The following is an 18,408-nucleotide window of genomic DNA, read 5'->3' as shown; positions in this document are numbered from 1 at the left end:
TGTCCTGACTGTGAGAAATCCTTCTTCAAGAAACCACATCTCAAAGTACACCAGCGAATCCACACAGGAGAGAAACCATATATATGTGCAGAATGTGGGAAGGCCTTCACTGACAGGTCTAATTTCAATAAGCACCAGACAGTTCACACGGGGGATAAACCCTATAAATGTAGTGAATGTGGAAAGGGTTTTACTCAGAAATCAGTTCTTAGTATACATAGAAGTATTCATACCTGAAGGTAATCCTGCTTCATGAAAACAAGACAGCCTTATGTTAGAAGTCAAATCGAAGTGTACAGATTCATCTAAGGCAGACTTTGTCTAAGTACCACATAGAAAACATCCATCTTTCTCACTTGAGATAAGAAAAGTTGTTTTGAAAAGACCCTTTAATAATACATTGGAAAGGGGGAATTTTTTTATTTATTTGCATGGCCTCACAAAGCAGAATTTATCTTGGAAAATGTTAGTTTGATAAGTTATTTATTTTAAAGAAAGTCAATTTCATTAAAAATAAAAACAACAAAAGGGAGACGGAAGCACAGACTATTTCATCCATAATGCAGGTTAGTCCATCCGGGCCTTCAGCGTCCTAGTGATCATCTTGTCTTTTTTGATGATGTGGACAATGGCGCCCCCATGCCCGATATGGTATCTGGATTCACAGCAGTCAGGATGGCTGAGAAATGGTTTCAAACAAGTGTTCTGGGTCCATGTTGGGCTCTCAGAGAGACTCACACATCCTATACATTTGTTCGGAGCAAAAAATCATTAGTCACCATGGGACAGCTGATGAAGTCCAGAGAGCAAGTGAAGGACCTAAAGGTCTTTGGGCCCAAGCCAGCAATAACAGGCTCTGTGTAGTAGGGACCAAACAGTATGACTGCTTCTCATACACGAGGTTGGCCACCATGCTCATGAGGGTGTAAGGCTTGATCTGCCGGCTTTCCCTCAGCTCAAACAGGTTCAGTCGGAACTTGAGACGCTAGGCAACTGTCTGGATGTCAGTGGCCAGGTAGGCCACTATGTAGAGCATGTCACCCATGGTCTTTGGTCACCATCTGGGCCTGGATCCTGAAACGCTTGTCAGCAGTGATGGCCACACACTTCTTTCCCTTCATGGCCATGACGGCCCCTCCATTATAGGACATAATAGACATGATTGTGCAGTAGTGGGAGCCCGATCTTCACTGCGCTGCCCACAAACTGACTCTGGCTCTCTCAGGGCCAATGCTCTTGCCGAGTCCCTAGTTTGATACTTTAAGAAATGTCTTTCTATAGGAAGTATTACAAAGCAAATTGTTATTAAATTCTTTTTTAGAAAGAAATTATGGGGGGCTGGAGAAATGGCTCAGCAGTTAAGAGCACTGACTGCTCTTCCAGAGGTCCTGAGTTCAAATCCCAGCAACCACATGGTGGCTCACAACCATCTGTAATGGGATCTGATGCCCTCTTCTGGTGTGTCTGAAGACAGCAACAGTGTATTCATAAAATATATCTTTATTAAAACTTGCATAATTTCTCTTCTTTTTCTTAAAGAATGTAAATAATCAAAACAGCAAAATGAATGATAAAATAATGTATTTGATGTGTAACTCAGTTCTGTAGAGTTTTGTGGTGAAATATGCTGTTCCTTTTCAAAATTAGAATGTGTCTATCATATTTTTTGCAACTAAATATTTCTTTCAAGTGTATCCATAATTCAAAAGTCATTTGGATGTTATGTATATACACAAAAAATGATTCTGTTACTCATTCTGCTGAACATGGAATAATAGTCTTCTTTCACTTGGTAGAAGTACAGTAGCCACAGATGTGTGTGTATAATGTTCTCTCCTAGGTTTCTCTTTTTATTGAACAGAAGAGCAAATGTCTTTGATTTTAATTTGATATTTTGGTGTGTTTTTATATGTGTATTGATGAGCTCAAATTATTTAACATTATCTATACTTATTAATTTTGCATGATGAAATGACTCAAAATAATTTTCTGTGGCTATTTTGAACTATTTGAACGTAATGTCGTATTGCTCACTGCAATTACTCTTTGTGTAATTGAACATCAGAACTTATTTCTTTAGTGTATCAGAGATGTTGTTCCCATGAATCAATCTCTCCTTATTATCTTTTCTACCCTGTGTTTCTCATCTAGGCACTTATTATGAATGCCCTTTTATGGTGTTATATTTTTGTTAAGAAGTAGTTTCTCTCTGCTCCTTGACTTTTGAATTTAACTACAACTGGCTTTGGCCAGAGGACCTTATGAAAGAGATTTTAAAAGGAGCCTGTCTCAAGGGTTAATCCTTCTAGCTGCTCTTTGGTATCCTGAGACTTCTGTGTGAAAAGTCTCAGACCATCCAACTGGGAGATTAAGAAAACCACACAGAGCAGAGCAAGCAAACTCAGCTGATATCTACTCGGCCAAATGGCTTGCCAACTGTTAGACATAGAAATGAGGCCTTATTAGATTTCTAGTTCTATCCAACCAAGACCATCCTGCTCAGAACAGCCAGATCAGTTATTCCAGCCAAACTGGCATTGTGAGATAAATAACCTCTATTTAAACAGCCGCATATTGGATTGGTTTGTTGTAATATACATAAAAGGATATTATATCTCACCATAATGTGACATTGGCTTTGGTCCTGGGCATCAGATGGAGACCAGAATGAGGAAAACTAAGTAAAATGTAGCTCACATTATTTAGTGTGGGAAAACACCCAAACTATAGGGAAAAAAATGTCAATTGAACTTTTGGATCTGACTTAGGAGATTTCTGAGAGAAAAATACAAAAGTATCACTTTGCTGCTTGTAGCTGCATATAATAAAGTGTGGAGAAGAGAAGAATTCAAGAAATAGCTGTTTCAACTGACAAGCGGAAACAAAAGGAACACTTAAAAAGACTTGAACATTTGAGAAATAACTGTTTTACATAGGTAATCACCCAGTCATCAAAATATCCTCAAGGTATAAACTGTTCTGGGGTAAAGGTCCGTCATGCATGTATCTATACAAGTCTTTATTACAATGTGTAGAATATTTCATTGGTGCTAAATTAGTGAGCACTTCTATGTAATATCCCATGGTACTTTTGAGAAACCACTGTAAATAGAGAGGGGCTTATCCTAAAGATTCACTGATGTGGCATTTGGGGCATGGGATAGCTCAAACCAGGTCTTTAAAAAACTAAAAAGAGTTTTACTTTTGAATTTACCTTAAGATTGCTTTTTAAAGTAACCGAAATAATTCAAAATTAAAAGTTGTGTGTACTAACATCAACAAAAAGAATATGAGCTGAGAATTTTACTAATTTAGTTTTAAACATAGATCTTTTTTAGGGGAAATGAAGAAGGTCTTAGAAGGGGGACCAAGTATAAAATTTAACATGCTAACACACCCATGTCTGCTCACAACTGCCTGTAATCCAGTCCCAAGGCCTTTGGCACTCCTGGCACCTGTACTCATGTTCATATATAACTATGCAGACACTGGTTCTCATACTTAAAGTATTAAATAATAAATCTGCAGTTGTCTAACTACAGATTATGTTCTTCAAACTCTCTTTAGTGGAGCCTATAAGATGACAGAACTCTGAATTCCACACCATAATGTTTATGAACTATAGCTGAGATTTTGGTGCTTGGCCAGAAAGTATATTTGTGTGTGGGAAGCGTAAGACTTTTAAAAATTAAAAATCTCTATGATAGAAAAAATGAAAGCCAGCTTCAGGTAAGAGGAAAAAAGCCTTGTTAACTGAACACAGACAAAATTTCACTACATAAAAGACCTTACTCCTCCTAGTCTTGCAGCAATGACAAAAGTGCCACAGAGCATAATTACATCCCTTCCCTTTTCAGTGACTACTGCTTTATCTGAGATGTCACCGAAAGTCTTCCGCCTACTTTTAGGAATTTTCCATTCCTGAGCTTACTTGACATTCTATATTAGGGTTGCATCTGTGTAGTTGCCTACAACCCTTGAGGCTTAGCTCCTGCCTTACATTCCATTTGTGAGTTTGAAGTCTGCGTCCTTGTTGACAGCCACTGAGTTCAGCTTCAAATGGGACGTGCTCCCCAGGCTTAGAACATGCTGGTACTGCTTCCATTCTCCTCTAGCATGATCCAGACGGACACACTAGAGCTCCCTACATACAGCCTCAACTAATGGACAATTCAGGAGCCTCTCTCTTAAGAACACTGGGTTAATTTTCACACAAAGGTGAAGAGCAAGTGGGGTAGAGGACTGAGGTGGACGGGAAACATGCTCCATATGAAGAGTGAGACCTCAGAGTTTTGCACACAGTTGCTAGGGCACGGGGAAAGTGCATTTTTCTATGGGAGGTTGTTTGTGGTTGGTTAGCCTTTATGTGGTGGGTGGAGTGTGTGTGATGGTTTGTGCATGATTGGGTCAGGGAGTGGCACTTGTTGCAGTAGGTCTGTCACTGTGGGTGTGGGCTTTAAGACCCTCCTCCTAGCTGCCTGGAAGTCAGTATTCTGTTAGCAGCCTTCAGATAAAGATGTAAAACTCTCAGCTCTGCCTGCTTGACTAAACCTGTAAACCAACTCCAAATAAATGTTATTTTTTATAAGAGATGCATTGGTCATGGTGTCTGTTCACAACAGTAAAACCCTAACTAAGACAGTGTGCAAGGGCAGTGAGCAGAGCATGTATATGCTCTATATTGTGGGCAGGACTTGAGGGCATTTTGTGGAGTATAAACAGAAGCTCTCAGTTGTAGGCCTGCCATACAAGGTTGTTCTGCCAGTTTTGGTTTGTTCCAAGTGAAAATGTAGGCCAGTGTCTGATTAAGGTTACATGCCTAAGTGTTAGAACTGAGTAAACTTGATGTGGCTATTCTTCATTGTTAATTTGACTGTATCTGGAATCAACTGAAACACAAATGACTGGGCAGACCAGTTAAGGATTCTTTTTTTTTTTATTAAGTCATTTGAAGTGGAAAGACCCATTTTTTAAATTTATTTTTTAAATTGCTTTACATCCCAATATCAGCCTCCCCTTCTTTCCAGTACCCCCTCACACAGATTCCCCCCCCAACCCCTTTTCCTCTGAGAAGGGGGAGCTCCTCCCATGGCTATCACTCCTCACCCCCAGCTCATCAAATCACTAGATAAAAGGGTGTATCTTCTCTCACTGAGGCCAGACAAACCTGCACAGTTAGGGGAGGGGAATTCACAGGCTGACACACATTCAGGGACAGCCTACTCCAGTTGTTGGGGGACCTGTATGAAACCCAAGGTTAGTTTCTGCTACACGTGTGCAGGAGAATCTAGGTCTAGTGCATGCTTGCTCTTTGGTTGATGGTTCAGTTTCTGGGAGCCCCAAGGTCCAGGTTAGTTGACTCTTGGTGGAAGACCCATTTCTAATCTAGAACTTTGAGGTGAGAGGGTCTTTATATGTGGTCCATATTAAAGATCTTAGAAGACCACATCTGTTTCTGGCAGCCTACATGAAGGAAATGGAAGAAGGAAGCTCTCTCTTGTCAACTTGCTTTTGCTCTTCTTAGGAAGTCCAGGCCTTCACTCATTAGAGCCTGCTTTTTTGAGATTTTGATGTGTACTGGAAACCAACGGAGACATTCAGCCTCATGGACTGAACAACTACTGGATTCTTGGACTTTCCTATAAATCACACATCCCCTTTTTATATAGAAAGATCCATTCTGTAAGTTCTATTACTTTAGAGAACTCTGACTAATACAGATTTGCTTCGGTGGCTGGAGTGGGGTTCTCAGTTGGTGCTTTACCTGCCTTGGTCTCTTTGCCATCTTGTGAAACAGTGTTGAGGGGACGGGGTAGTGCCTGTAGTTGTAGGGGCGTCGGAATCCACAGCGGGCAGACGGCTGGTTTGGACCTTTGGCCGCTTGTGGGTTTTCTTTATCTTCAGCCTCTCCTCAGCAGGTCGTGGGCGAGCAGGTCCCCTGCAGAACCTTGGTCGATAAGTGGGATTCCGATGAACCTGAAGCTGTGCTCCCTCGGGGACTCCATCCTTTATCTCTCAAATCTTACCAGCATTGTGGGAGTCCCCAGCCCCTGCCATAAATAATAGCTGCATCTGTGTCAGCGCTGACCAGCAGCATGGCGACTCCCTTCTACAGAAGCTCCGTCTTGGCCAGTCACATTTGCTGCTTCATCACCCCTTTCTCCTTCAACCACATCAGACTACAGTTCTCCCTCCCCGACACTGCGCAGATACTTGCATGGATTTTTCTTGATGGCAGTCTGGTGTACAAACACATATTCTTTGGTGTCATTTTGCTTTAAAAATCCATATCCATTTCTGACATTGAACCATTTGACAGTGCCAGGGGCTTTGGTGGTGGCAACTTTCTTCTCCGCGTGCTCACTTCCGGTGGGGCCTGATGACACCTGGGCGGGCCCGGGGTAGTGTCTCCTCCAAGGGCTCCCCACGAGCAGCCTGGCGGGGGGGGGGGGCGGGCGGGCAGGCAGGTCGGCCAAGGCTTTCAGGAGCGTGGTGCTGCGGGTGGTGGCCTCGGCCCCCTCACTCATGCTGACTCTTCACTCCGGGCACCTCGGAGTCGGTTGGGGGCAGTTAGCGCGGTGGTGGTCGCGGCAGCCAGCTTGCTTTCGAGGAGGCTGCAGCTCGAGGGGGGCTCTCGCTGGGTCTCCCAGCTCTGAAGATGGCCCCCTACATCTGTACCTCTGTAGATGGTACGCTACACTTCTAAAGCTTACTGAGGCATTAAGCCATTTGCTTAATTAGCAAACTAATCACGCAGAATCTAGGAACATGAGGGGGAATGTTCAGGGTGTGGGATAATGGCAGAAGGAACATTAAACTGGATCAGGTCCAGTTTATTGAGAGGAGATTCTGAGTTCAGTATGAAAGCTTACACAGTTAAGAAAGGTATAAATATATGTTTGAATGGTTGGCTGAAGCATTATCAAAAAATGGTTTACTGAAAAGGAGTTGGAGATACTTGCTATTCCTTGGCTTAGTGTTGATGAAGAAGTTGTAAGGCTCAGGGAAATTGCATTCCTAGAGTTTGTGCACGGTAATAATGCCTAATCCTCCATAACAGGGAGGCCGTCGCTAACCCTGTAAGACAGAAAATAGCGAGAGAGGCACCAGCACATTCAAGAGCTTTGTTAAAGTTAGAAGAACATCCCATGCCCAAGAAAAATTGTCCTTGATTATTAAGTTTCTTAGGGACTTAACAGGACTGACCTACTATTAGTGTCCTGCCGAACGAGGCTAGAGGACTTGTGGAAAAGGAAGGATCTGAGGGTTTCATTAAAAAAGGAAGCTGTGCTTTAGATTTAAAGAGTCTCGATTCTCTTTATTCCCAGACTTAACACAGTATCACAATGGTTGTCAATGAGTGTGTTGTAACAAAAGAAAAATTATATTTTGAAAGGAAAAAAAAATCCTTCGTAACTGCAGTGAGATTGATGGCTACTTAAAAGATTACAGAATCTTTCTTTCTTGTGCTCAGTTAATGTTGGAATATTAATTAAAATTGTGCTTAAGTTATGTGACTATTGGAATAATTAAAATCAATTAAGTATATGAAAGTTAAAAAAGAATTCTCTTTAATATAAGTATAAATTTATATTAAACAATGAGTTAATCAGGCAGCTGTATTTCTTTACCTTCTATTATTCCACAGTAACTACACTGAGAACTTGAGATTTATTTAAAGCTACACTTCAATAGCTGAGCAGTTAAATGATCTTCCTTTACCTCCTATGCTAATCGCAGCCCCATTCCATGGTACTTGGATATTATTATAGATCTGTTTCTCCTGACCCATTCTTTGTGGCTCCAATTCTTCCATCCAGCAGCTGATATGAATCTCCCCCTCTCCTTCTGGCTGGCAGATGTCCTACCCTATTCTCCGTTTTGCTTAGCCATTAGGTAGGTGATCAGTGTTTATTGACAAGGCAGAGAATAAATGGGAAGAACTATTTATACAAACTTGAGGCAGAAGATTCTTGATATAAGCATTGCAATGTCGTGTAGATTGAAACAAGATATGAGAGCAGAGAAATCAACATTTGAATAACCCAAGGGTAAACTACACTGTGTACAAAAACATGTCTGCAAAGATATGAAGAACTATCCAAAAGACACACACACACACACACACACACACAAACGAACATGCCTGCAGTACTTTGTTGTCCTTTTTTCCTTAGGGTTGGAGATGCTACTGCTCAGTTGGGTAAATTAAACCCAGTGGGTTTAACTGAGCTCCAAAGTAGCAGAGGCCAGGTGGCAGCACTGGCTCAGTATAGACAATGTGTTCATTGTTATTCTTATGGTCAGCATAGACAAAGCAATGTCCATAATGGCCTGATGCACAATGGCCTGCTCGGACAAAGTGAATTTTATAGTGGTATGACTTGTACTGACCTTTGGTACTGGCTTATCAATCATGGTGTTTCCAGTGATGAAATGGATATGAAGCCTACTGCATTGTGTTTGATCTGTATAAGTAGAAAACTTCCCAAAGAAATAAAAAAAAGGGGGCTTCATTGGTTTGTGCCAAAAGGGTTATTTCAGCCCATGTATCAGTTTCCAGACTTAGAAATACTGTGAAGACCCAGAACTTCTCTGAATGAAGGGATGGCCAAGTTCCCCAAAGGAAGGACCTTGGTAAAATACCTAAATGCTTTACAATTAGCTTTCCCTAAGTCTTTCCTCAGAGGGGCCTACAGCCCTTTACACTGTGGGAACTGTACACTTTGGGAAAAGTAATAATCAGACTTTCTGGGGGCTATTAAATACTGGCTCTGAATTGATGCTGATTTTAGGAGACCCCAGGAACTATAATGTTCCTCCCATTCATGTAGGGGCTTATGGAGGGCAAGTGATTGATTACTGGAGCTTTGGCTGAAGTCCAACTCACAGTTGGTTCATTTGGGTTGTTGAACTCATCTTGTGGTATTTCCCCAGAATGTATAATTGGGATAGATATATTTAGAAGTTGGCAGAATTTACATCTTTGTTCCCTGAGGGCTATTTGGTTGGAAAGGCTAAATGGAAGCCTTTAGAGTTACCTCTTCCAAAAAAAAAAAAAAAAAATAGTGAATCAAAAATAGTAATGCATCCCCAGAGGAATTCCAGAAATTAGTGCCACCATCAAGGACTTGAAAGATGCAGGGGTGGTGGTTCCCACATCTCCCTTTAAATCTCCTGTGTGGATACTGCGGGAGACAGTGGATCACGGAGAATGACAATGGAAACTCAATAACTCTGATTATAGCTCCTGTACCAGATCTAGTGTCCTTACTTGAACAAATTAATGAATCTCTTGTAACATGGTATGCACCTATTGATCTAGAAAATGCCATTTCTCTGTATCTGTCCACAAAAATCACCAGAAGCAATTTGCTTTTAGTTAGCAAGGCCAGCAGTATACCTTTTTATTTTTTATACTTTTTATTTATTTTATTTTATCTTATTATTATTATTTTTTAATTGAACAACTTTATTTTTAAAAACAAAGATAAATGTACAGTTTTAAAATATTTTTACATGAAAGTATATGAATACATTTTTGTCAGTACTTGATTTTTTTAAAGGTTTGATAGTATGCCTTAAAATCTTACTAGTTACAATGAGCATAAAGTACATGTAAAGCAACATGTAACCTGGAAATAGTCAAAGTTTTCTTGGTGTGTAAAGATTAAGCATAATGAATGATTTTTCTTTTTTTCTTTTCTTTTCTTTTTTTTTTGGCCTTTGTTTTTCTTGAACTTCACACAGTCTGTGAGTTGTTTCTGGGGTGCTCAGAGCTTTCTGCGGTTAGTATCCAATTATCAGTGACTGCATATTATGTCTGTTCTTTTGTGACTGGGTTATCTCACTCAGGATGATATTCTCTAGATGCATCTATTTTCTTAAGAATTTCATAAAGTCATTGTTTCTGATAGCTGAGTAGTACTCCATTGTGTAAATGTACCACAATTTTTGTATCTATTCATCTACTGAAGGACATCTGGGTTCTTTCCAGCTTCTGGCTATTATAAATAGAGCTGCTATAAACATTGTGGTGCATGTGTCTTTGTTGTATGTTGGAGCATCTCTGGGGTATATGCCCAGAAGATGAATAACTGGGTCTTCAGGTAGTACTGTGTCCAATTTCCTGAGGAACTGCCAGACTGATTTCCAGAGTGGTTGTACCAGTTTACAACCCCACCAACAGTGGAGAAGTGTTCCTCTTTCTCCACATCCTTGCCAGCATCTGCTGTCATCTGAATTTTTGATCTTAGCCATTCTGACTGGTGTGAGGTGGAATCTCAGGGTTGTTTTGATTTGCATTTCCCTGATGGCTAAGGATGTCGAGCACTTCCTTAGATGCTTCTCAGCCATTCGATATTCCTCAATTGAGAACTTTTGTTTAGCTCTGTATCCCATTTTTAATAGGGTTGTTTGATTCTCTGGTGTCTAACTTCTTGAATTCTTTGTATACCTTGGATATTAGGCCTCCATCAGATGTGGGATTGGTAAAGATCTTTTCCCAATCTGTTGGCTGCCGTTTTGTTTCCTTGACAGTGTCCTTAGCCTTACAGAAACTCTGCAATCTCATTAAGTCCCATTTGTCAATCTTTGACCTTAGAGCATGAGCCATTGGTGTTCTGTTCAGGAAATTTTCCCCTGTGCCTATGTGTTCTAAGGTTTTCCCTAGTTTCTCTTCTAATAGTTTCAGTTTACCTGGTTTAATGTGGAGATCTTTGATCCACTTGCACTTGAGCTTTGTACAGGGAGATAAGAAAGGATCTATTTTCATTCTTCTGCATGCTAAGTGCCAGTTAGACCAACACCATTTGTTGAATAGGCTGACCTTTTTCCATTGAATGTTTACAACTCCATTTTCAAAAGTCAATGAGGCTCATTTCTGGAACTTCTATTCTATTCTATTGATCCACGTGCCTATCTCTGTACCAGTACCATGCAGTTTTTACCACAATTGCCTTGTAATATAGCTTGAGGTCAGGGATAGTGATTCCCACAGATGTTTTCTTGTTGTTGAGGATGGATTTCACTATTCTAGATCTTTTGTTATTCCAGATGAAATTGCACATTTCTCTTTATAACTCTATGAAGAATTGGGCTGGAATTTTGATGGGGATTGCATTGAATCTGTAGATTGCTTTTGGTAATATGGCCATTTTTACAATGTTGATCCTTCTAATCCCTGAGCATGGGAGATCTTTCCATTTTCTGAGGTCTTCCTCGATTTCTTTCTTTAGAGATTTGAAGTTCTTGTCATACAGGTCCTTCACTTGCTTAGTTAGAGTCACACCAAAGTATTTCATATTGTTTGTGACTATTGTCAAGGGTTTCTTTTCCCTAATTTCTTTCTCAGCATGTTTGTCCTTTGAGTAGAAGAAGGCTATGCTACTGATTTGTTTGAGTTAATTTTATATTCAGTCACTTTGCTGAACTTATTTATCAGCTGTAGAAGTTCTCTGGTGGAATTTTTGGGGTCATTTACGTACACTATCATGTCATCTGCAAACAGTGATGTTTTTACTTCTTCTTTTCCAATTTGTATCCCTTTGATTTCCTTTTGCTGTCTAATTGCTCCAGCCAGGACTTCCAGCACTATGTCGAATAGGTAGGGGGAGAGTGGGCAGCCTTGTCTAGTGCCTGATTTTAGTGGGATTGCTTCACGTTTCTCACTGTTAAGTTTGATGTTGGCTATTGGTTTGCTGTATATTGCTTTTATTATGTTTAGGTATGGGCCTTGGATTCCTGTTCTTTCCAAGACTTTTAACATGAAGGGGTGTTGAATTTTGTCAAATGCTTTCTCAGCATCTAGTGAGATGACTATGTTTTTTTTTTTCTTTGAGTTTGTTTATATGGTGGATTACCTTGATGGATTTTTGTATATTAAACCATCTCTGTATCCCAGGGTTGAAGCCTACTTGATCATGGTGAATGATCATTTTGATGTGTTCTTGGATTCGGTTTGCAAGGATTTTGTTGAGTATTTTTGCATCAATATTCATAAGTGAGATTGGTCTGAAGTTCTCTTTGTTTGTAGGGTGTTTGTGTGGTTTAGGAATGAGGGTTATTGTGGCCTCAAAAATGAGTTAGGTAGTGTTCCATCTGATTCTATTTTGTGGAATAGTTTGGAGAGTATTGGTATTAGGTCGCCAATAAAAATCTGATGGAATTCTGCACTGAACTTATCGGGACTTGGGCTTTTTTTGGTTGGGAGGTTTTTGATAACTGCTTCTATTTCTTTATGTGTTATGGGATTATTTAGATGGTTTACATGGTACTGGTTTAACTTTATTTTCTCGTATCTGTCTAGGAATTCACCCATTACCTCCAGATTTTCCAGTTTTGTTGAGTATAGGCTTTTGTAGTAGGATCTTATGATTTCTTGAATTTCCTCAGTTTCAGTTGTTATGTCTCCACTTTCCTTTCTGATTTTGTTAATTTGGATACTCTCTCTTTGCCCTCTAGTTAGTCTGGCTAAGATTTTATCAATCTTGTAAATTTTCTCAAAGAACCAGCTCTTGGTTTTGTTGATTCTTTGAATGGTTCTTTTTGTTTCTATTTGGTCAATTTCTGCTCTGAGTTTGATTATTTCTTGCAGTCTACTCCTCTTAGGTGTATCTGCTTTCTTTTGTTCTAGAGCTTTCAACTGTGATGTGAAGTTGCTAGTGTATGCTCTCTCCATTTTCTTTTTGGAAGCACTCAGAGCTATCAGTTTTCCTCTCAGTGCTGTTTTCTTTGCATCCCATAGGTTTGGTTATGCTGTGTTTTCATTTTCATTAAATTCTAGAAAATCCTTAATATCTTTCTTTATTTCTTCTTTGACCATGCTATTGTTTAATAGAGCATTGTTTAGTTTCCAAGTGTATATGAGCTTTTTGTTGTCTTTGTTGTTATTAGAGACCAACCTTAGACCATGGTGATCTGATAGGATGCATGGGAATATTTCAATCTTCTTATATCTATTGAGGCTTGTTTTGTGACCGATTATATGGTCAGTTTTGGAGAACGTGCCATAAGGTGCTGAGAAGAAGGTATATTCTTTTGTTTTAGGATGAAATGTTCTGTAGATTATTAATTCCAGTTGGTTCATAACCTCTGCTAGTTTCACTGCATCCTTGTTCAGTTTCTGTTTCCATGATCTGTCCATTGATGAGGTGTTGAGTTCTCCCACTATTATTGTGTGGAGTACAAAGTATTTTTTGAGCTTTAGTAGGGTTTCTTTTATAAATATGGGTGCTCTTGTATTTGGAGCATGTATGTTAAGGATTGAGAGTTCCTCCTGACAAATTTTCCCTGTAATGAGTATAATGTGTCCTTCCTTATCTTTTTTGATAACTTTTGGTTGGAAATTTACTTTATTCGATATAAGAATGGCCACTCCAGCTTGCTTCTTGGGGCCATTTGCTTAGGTTATTTCCCAACCTTTTATTCTGAGATAGTGTCTGTCTTTGTCTCTGAGATGAGTTTCATGTATGCAGCAAAATGCTGGATTCTGTTTATGTATCCAGTCTGATATCCTACATCTTTTTATTAGGGAGTTGAGTCCATTTATGTTAACAGATATTAACGAATAGTGGTTCAATAATCAAGTAGATAGAATGGCCCATTCTATGGACAGCCAGCCTCTTTCCCCAGCCATGCCTGTCATTGCCCAATGGGCCCATAAGCAAAGAGGCCACGGTAGCAGAGATGAGTGTTCTGAATGGGCTTGGCAACATAGACTTACAGTCATCAAGGCTGACCTGGCTATAGCTGCTGCTATGTGCCAGATCTGTTAATAGGAGTGATTGGACCACTTCTTCCTTGGAAAGTATAATGTTTTATCATTGCTGGTATAGGTACTAATTCTCATTATGGAATTGCCTTTCTTGCAGATAATGCTTCTTCCAAAAACCACCATCCATGGACTTATAGAATGCCTTATCCACCATCATATAATAAAAGTATTGCTTCTGAACAATGAACTTCACAGCCAGAAAAATATGACTTTGGGCCCATGATCATAGAATTCACTTGTCTTACCATGTCCCCTACTATCCAGAAGCAGCTGGTCTGATAGAAAGATGGAATGGCATTTTGAAGATACAGTTCCAGTGCCAATTAGGCAACACTAGCTAGGAGGCTAGGGCAGGCGGGTACTCCAGAAGGAGGTATATATCTTTGAATCAGTTTTTCCCATAACCAAGATTCACAGTTCCAGAAATCAAGGGGTGGAAAAGTAAATAGTTCCAATCATTGTCACTCTTAATGACTCACTGGGAAATTTTCTGCGTTCTGTTCCTACAACCTTATGTTCTGCTGTTCTAGAAAGTTTGGTTCCAGATGAGGAAGCATTCCTGTGAGGAATCTCAACAAACATTCATTTAAACTGAAAGCTCAGACTTCCCCTGGCCACTTTGGGCTTCTACTGCCTTTAAACCAACAGGCTAAGACAGAAATAACAATGTTAGGAGGGGCGACTGATCTAGATTGCCACAGGGAAATTGGATTGCTTCACCACAACGGAGTATGAAGAATTATGTATGGAGTGTAGGAGAAGCTTTAAAGTGTCTCTTGGTGCTACCTGTGATTAAAGTCAGTGGGAAACTACAACAGTTTAATCCAGTCAGGATGATAAAGGGCACAAACCCATGAGGAAAAAAGGAATGGGTCACTCCTCAAAGCTAAGACCTACTGAGGTGCTTGCAGAGGGTAGAGGAAACACAGAATGGGTAGTTGAGGAAGGTAGTTATAAATACCAGCTAAAGCCAGAAATGAGGGTTATTGTTGACATGAATGTTTCTATTGTGTATTATTAAGGGTGTATTTGTAAAGACATTTGTGTTTTCTTTCCTCAATTTCTTTATCATGTGATATAACATAAATTAAGAGAATGTCAACAACTATCATATTTAATTTTGAGATACTAAAAAGAATATCTCTTGACCAAGCCAGTCTGATTTTATACCATACTAAGTACATGCAAAGAATATAGTCAGTGCTAAGGCATAAACAGCATAGTTAAGGAACAAACATAAAGCATATACAAAGGTCCCAGGATTAATGATTTCAGAGTCTTAACAAGACCCATCAAGATACAAACATCCCTCAGCTCTATTCATGAGCCTACTTCCCAGCAAGATCATCTTGCATGTTCTTAGGTCTGTGCTCTATACTCTGAAGATGGGTAATAATTGTATCACTTTCTAAATTTGATTATTATAGGTCATACCCTTCAAAGTAATAATGACAATAGATTGTCTTTCCTATCTTCTGGGGTTACTCAAACGGCCCTGGGGATGCCCCAGCTTTGTACCGAGGACCACCAAATGAATTCAGTGACATGGCTCAGTCAGTGTGAAAATCGTCTTGCCCATATGTCAGTTTATAAGTTTCTTGACTTAAGCATTTAGGTAAAAGCTCATGGCCATATTAATAAGGTTCTTCTTCATCTCAATCCCCAAGCTTCAAGACTACTCTGGGCCCCCAATATTAGCCCTGTAATTTAGAAGAAGAGTACTGGGTCATAAACATTTTTATCAATTATAAAGTAGTTGATTATATCTTTAACCCAAACCTTAAAAGGAACAGTTCTGATTTTGACCTGCTACAGTTTCTTCTGATACTCCTCCAGGTAAATTTTAAGACATTCCCAACATGTTTGTTCTGAGATGACCAAATACATTTGCTCCATGGCAGTGGGAGAGAATGATTTAAGCATGGGCAGAGACACTTCTACTGAGAAATAGGAGGCAGGAGGCAGAAAGAAACAGAATCAAAGGACTGCACTGGAGAGAAGTGAGAAGAGATGGTGATTGTTGTAGCAGAGACACCTCTGATGGAATGGTAGAAAGCCTGGCACCCTGGTGGCAAGGAAGCCTGGGCTGCTTCTGCAAGATTGTAGTCAGGGAGGAGGAAAGAACGTGAGGTACATGATTCCAGATGCACCACGAAAAGAAGGAAGTTTCAGGGAAAGATGGGGGTGATTCTAGCTTGCTTCTCTCCTGTAAAACAGAAGAGTGAGAGGACCATAAAAATCACCTGAGAGGTGTAGGCTATAAAGAATGAATGGGACTGCCATAAGGACTCAGGGCCTTCCCACAGACTGCTGAACATCTAGAAGAGCCTCAGAAATGCTCTCCCTCTGAGCAAACAGGTGAGCTCCCCACTAACGCCCTGCCCCCACTGACTCTCAGGGCTCAGGTAGCATGGTCTGGGAACGTTTCTGTTCTGGCCAGAGACAGAGCCGAGTCACCACCATTAGAACTCACTGCCTAGCCACAAAGAGACAAACACCCAGGAGCAATCTAACTCCTGAGTCCACAGGCCCTCAGACCCACAGGAGAGGCAAGCTCCAGTCAGAGACAACAAGATCACCTAACACTGCAGATAACAAGATGGCAAGAGGCAAACCCAAGAACCTAAGCAATGGAAACCAAGACAACCTGGCAACATTAGAACCCAGTTCTCCCAGCACAGCAAGTAGTGAATTTCCCAACATACCAGAAAAATAAGATATGGACTTAAAATCATACTTCATGATGATGATGGAAGTCCCTGAGAAGCACATGAATAACTCCCTTAAAGGATTACAGGTGAACACACTGTACTGGCTGGTTTTGTGTCAATTGACACAAGCTGGAGTTATCACAGAGAAAGGAGCCTCAGTTGGGGAAAAGCCTCCATGAGATCCAGCTGTAAGGTATTTTCTCAACTAGTGATCAAGGGGGGAGGGTCCAGCCCATTGTGGGTGGAGCCATCCTTGACCCAGCCCATTGTGGGTGGTGCCATCCCTGGGCTGGTAGACCAGGGTTCTATAAGAAATCAGACTGAGCAAGCCAGGGGAAGCAAGCCAGTAAGTGACATCCCTCCATGGCCTCTGCATCAGCTCCTGCTTCCTGAACCGCTTAGGTTCCAGTCCTCAATTTCTTTGGTGATGAACAGCAATGTGGAAATTTAAGCTGAATAAACCCTTTCCTCCCCAACTTGCTTCTTGGTCCTGATGTTTAGTGCAGGAATAGAAACCCTGACTAATACATACATGTAAACAAGTAGAAGCCCTTAAAGAAGAAACACTTAAAGAGCTACAGGAAAACACAACCAAACAGGTGAAGGAATTGAAAATGGAAATAGAAACAATAAAGAAATCACAAAAAGAGACAACCCTGGAGATAGAAAACCTAAGAACAAAATCAGGAGTCATATATGTAAGCATCTCCAACAGAATACAAGAGATGGAAGAGAAAATCTCAGGGGCAGAAGACACCATAGAAAACATTGACACAACAATCAGAGAAAATGCAAAAATCAAAATGCTCCTAACCCAAGACATCCATGATATCCAGGACACAATAAGGAGATCAAACCTAAGGATAATAGGTGTAGAAGAGAGCAAAGACTCTGAGCTAAAAGGCCCAGCAAATATCTTCAACAAAATTATAGAAGAAAACTTCCCTAACCTTAAGAAGGAGATGACCGTGAATATACAAGAAAGTAACAGAATTCCAAATAGATTGGACCAGAAAAGAAACTCCTTCCGACATATAATAGTCAAAACACCAAATGTTCAGCAAAGTGAAAGAATACTAAAAGCAGTAAGTACAAAAGGACAAGTAACATATGAAAGCAGACTGATCATACTTCTCAACAGAGACTATGAAAGCTAGAAGATCTTGGACAGATTTCATATAGACCCTAAGAGAACAGAAGTGTCAGCACATCCTACTATATCCACCAAAATTCTCAATTACCATGGATGGAGAAATCAAGATATTTCAGGACAAAACAAAATTTATACAATATACACAAACCTAGCCCTACAAAGGATCATAGATGAAAAACGCCAACACAAGGAGGAAAACGTCACCCTAGGAAAAGCAAGAAAATAATCTTCTTGCAAGAAAACCAAAATAATAAAAGCACACAAACATATTAAGAAACAACCATCACTATCATTAATATCTCTTAAAATCAATGGACTTAATTCTCTAATAAAAAGATATGGACTATCAGACTGGATAAGTAAACAGGATCCATCTCAGCGACAAAGACAGACACTACCTCAGAGTAAAAGGCTGGGAAAAATTTTCTAAGCAAATTGTCCCAAGAAACAAGGTGGGTAAACATTCTAATATCGAATAAAATAGATTTTCAACCACAAGTTATCAAAAAAGATAAGGAAGGACATTTTTTACTCATTACAGGGAAAAAAAATCTATCAAGATGAACTCTCAATCCCAAACATCTATGTTCCAAATACAAAGACACCCACATTCATAAAAGAGACTCTACTAAAGTTAAAAGCATATATTGCACCACACACAATAATAGTGGGAGACTTCAACACCCCTCTCTTATCAATGGGCACATCATGGAAGTAGAAACTGAACAGAGACACTGTGAAACTAACAGAGGTTATGAAACCATCGAAAT

The 18,408-nt window shown here is 40.0% G+C and overlaps 2 pseudogenes across 2 annotated transcripts; both read right to left on the bottom strand.

The window, feature by feature from the left end:
• Window positions 1-567: 567 nt before the first annotated feature.
• On the bottom strand, window positions 568-1,238 carry LOC308414798 (proteasome subunit beta type-3-like; annotated as a pseudogene). The gene has a single exon. The product of its transcript is annotated as a proteasome subunit beta type-3-like (transcript).
• Window positions 1,239-5,711: 4,473 nt separating this feature from the next.
• LOC308415817 (Y-box-binding protein 3-like) lies at window positions 5,712-6,527 on the bottom strand (annotated as a pseudogene). Its single transcript has one exon. The product of its transcript is annotated as a Y-box-binding protein 3-like (transcript).
• Between the last annotated feature and the right edge of the window lie 11,881 nt (window positions 6,528-18,408).

Source organism: Micromys minutus (genome assembly GCF_963924665.1).
Source record: "Micromys minutus genome assembly, chromosome: X".
Classification (NCBI taxonomy): Eukaryota; Metazoa; Chordata; class Mammalia; order Rodentia; family Muridae; genus Micromys; species Micromys minutus.
This window is presented reverse-complemented; position numbering and strand designations above follow the sequence as displayed.